Here is a 3262-nt window from a genome sequence, read left to right on the forward strand (position 1 = left end):
AGAATGAATAAACCAGGCTTTTAAAAATATATTGATGTTGTCTATTGTGCTAATGTCAAGGAATGAAGAGAGGCAGATAATAAGGCCTAATTTCTGTGAGACCTAGTGGGAATTGCTCTGGAAAGAATGGACTTCCCTGATGCCAATCACTCCTTGAAGAAAGGTTGCCTTCCATGAAAGAGTAAAAGGGTCCAGATATATCCTCCTATTGTTAACAACTAGAAAACAGGACAAAATATATGAAACAATTGTCTTCCATCATTATACAACAGACAGTTCAGGGCTGTGATTTCTGAAAGAAGGTAAACAAATAAAGTGAGCTCCAGAGTTGCCCTGGCTTTATGCCTGGAGGCATTTTAAAACTATGGCACAGGGAGGGGGAATCCAAACATAGTCTAGAAGACTTGTTGATTTGGAGATACAGCAATTGGAAACCAGAAATGGTGAGGTGGCTATAATTTGCAAGGCAGATTACTAAGAAAGGGACATATGCAGAGAAATAGCTCCAGAAATATGTGTATGTCTGTCCTTGAGTCTTTGACTAAATACCAATCTGCACATGCAAGAGTGACACAAAGTTGGACAAAGAACAACTTCTGAGAAAAGAAAATTTAGTAGGATGGGAGGGCAGGGGGTGCAAACCAAAAAATTCCCAGATTTTTTTTGTTTTTTTGAGATGGAGTCTCATTCTGTCACCCAAGCTGGAGTGCAGTGGTATGATTACAGCTCACTGCAATCTCATCCTCCCCTGGCTCAGGTGATCCTCCCACCTCAGCTTCCCAAGTAGCTGGGACTATAGGTATGCATCACCATGCCTAGTTAACTTTTGTATTTTGTATAAAGATAGGCCTTTGGCATGTTGCCCAGGCTAGTATCGAACTACTGGGCTCAAGCAATCTGCCTGTTTTAGCCTCCCAAAGTGCTGGGATTACAGGTATGAGCTACCATGCCCAGCCAATTCCCAGAATTTATACAGGATTTGGCATCATGTAAATTCCAAAGCCTCATGAAGAAACCTGAATGATTACACAGTTCATCAAAGACTCCTAAAGGAAAAGCTAGTCAACACTCTATGAAAATGGTTAAACTCAAGACTCAAAAGGATCAAATTGATATGCAAACTCTCTAATTACCTGTGGGAACACAGTAAACATTATTTAAAGAAATTTAACAAAATTCAGAATTCTACAAAATAAAATCACAACATCCAGGATCCGATAAAAAAATCACTAAGTATACTAAGAAATAGAAAAGTTTAATACATAGCCAGGATAAAAATGAGTCAAGAGACATCTGGTTTTTAGTCTGAAAGGTAAAGAGCTTGAAAGTTGTCACTCCCATCCTCACAACAAGAGAAATATTGAACAAACTTAAAATCAGCAACTCTTTTTAAATCCATCAGAGAATTGATGCCACAGGACAAACCACTTGTCCCCACATTAGAAGATCACAACTTACTGCAGCTGAGGCCCAGGAGCAGAAACCTTAGTGACAATCAGTATTGGGGTAGGGAAACTTACATTGTAATTGATAAATTGCTAGAGGCTCAGTATGGGTGAGTGTGAGAGTTAAAAATTTCAGATAGAGAGAGTAGTCTTGGGGAGGGAGACACACACGTATGTGAATTTTACTTCTAAGATCCCTACAAATTCTCACAGTGAAAATTAGAGAAAAATCTCATTGTGTTTCAGCAGGAGGGAGGGAAAAGCAGACATTTTGGAATATGCCCAGAGAATTTTGTTTTTCTTAACAAGCTCTGCCTTCAAGAGAAAGTATTTTACCACAGTCTAGCTAACTGGGGTTTTACTAGGGCCTAATTGACCCAAAAGAAGGGAAACACCCAGTCCCTACTAGCCTTCCCATTTCACCAATGAGTGAAACAAAACAAAACGTTATTAAAAAGCATTTGTGAATGTCACAGCTTGGGGGTATGAGCAAACTAAAAAAAGAGACCAAATTATAGGCTGATAGAATACCTTACCTTTCCCCACATGTTAAAAACAAATTAATAGGTCTTTTGTGTAATAAAAGTGTAATCTAACTATGTCTCAGAACTTATTTAAGAGGAAATCTCTAGAAAAGCCTCAAAACAATAGGGAGACAAAAACAGTGCATCAGAGAAAATTTTTGCATTTGACATCTACAGCTATAGCAAACAATAAACACAATCTAAGCCCTAGCCATATAAACATAAAGCCTCACACTAAATGCCTACTTAGTTCAGTTTATTTTACCCAATACATCATAACTTGCTTTCAAAAAATTACAACACATACTAAAAGACAAAAAAGTTTTTTTTTGAAGTGACTGAGAAAGCACTGAAACAAGACTGAGATGTGGTAGAGTTATTCAAATTCAAATTCAAATTATTGAACCAGTAATTTAAAATAACTATAATTAGGGCCAGGTGCAGTGGCCCATGCCTGTAATTCCAGCACTTTGGGAGGCCGAAGCAGGTGGATCACCTGAGGTCAGGAGTTCAAGATCAGCCTGGCCAACATAGTGAAACCCCGTCTCTACTAAAAATACAAAAAATTAGCTGGGCATGGTGGTGGGCACCTGTGATCCCAGATACTCAGGAGGCTGAGGCAGGAGAATCACTTGAACCCAGAGGGTGGAGATTGCAGTGAGCTGAGATCACCCCATTGCACTTCAGGCTGGCAACAAGAGTGGAACTCCATTAAAAAAAATTACAATTAATATGCTAGGCATTCTGCTGAAAAAAGCAGACAATATTCAAGAATAGATGGGTAATGTAAGCAAAGAGATGGAAACTCAATATTGTTAAAATATCAGGAAGATTGAAAAAGAAATACTAGAAATAAAAAACACTTTAACAGAAATAAAAAATACCTTTGATGGGCTCGTTAGTATGCTGAACACAGCTGAGAAAAAAAAAATCAGTGAGCTTGGAGAAGTTAATCAATACCTCCAAAATTGAAATGCAGTGTATGATGACACCTTGGTAATGCTGCAGACTCCTGAGTGTGCAGTGAAGAGGTGAACTTTGAAGAGTCACATATGTGAAAAAAAATGCACAAAGCAAAAAATGAAAAATACAGAACAGAATATCTAAGAACTGTAAAACAATTACAAAAGGTGTAACATATATAATAAGAATACCAGAAGATGAAGACAAAGAGAAAGGGAACCCAATGAGATATTTGAAATAATATTGATTGAGAATTTCTCAAAGTTAACACCTCCAAACAACAGGCACCAAAAAAAATCAACCCGGTCAGGCACAATGGCTCACACCTGT

At 38.0% G+C, this 3262-nt stretch overlaps 1 non-coding gene across 1 annotated transcript; it reads left to right on the forward strand.

Annotated features, from left to right (window-relative positions):
* Positions 1–2946: 2946 nt before the first annotated feature.
* Positions 2947–3020, forward strand: LOC129481445 (small nucleolar RNA SNORD55/SNORD39). The gene has a single exon (XR_008657435.1). It is a non-coding gene; the product is annotated as a small nucleolar RNA SNORD55/SNORD39 (small nucleolar RNA).
* Positions 3021–3262: the final 242 nt, after the last annotated feature.

Source organism: Symphalangus syndactylus, chromosome 4, assembly GCF_028878055.3.
Source record: "Symphalangus syndactylus isolate Jambi chromosome 4, NHGRI_mSymSyn1-v2.1_pri, whole genome shotgun sequence".
Lineage (NCBI taxonomy): Eukaryota > Metazoa > Chordata > Mammalia > Primates > Hylobatidae > Symphalangus > Symphalangus syndactylus.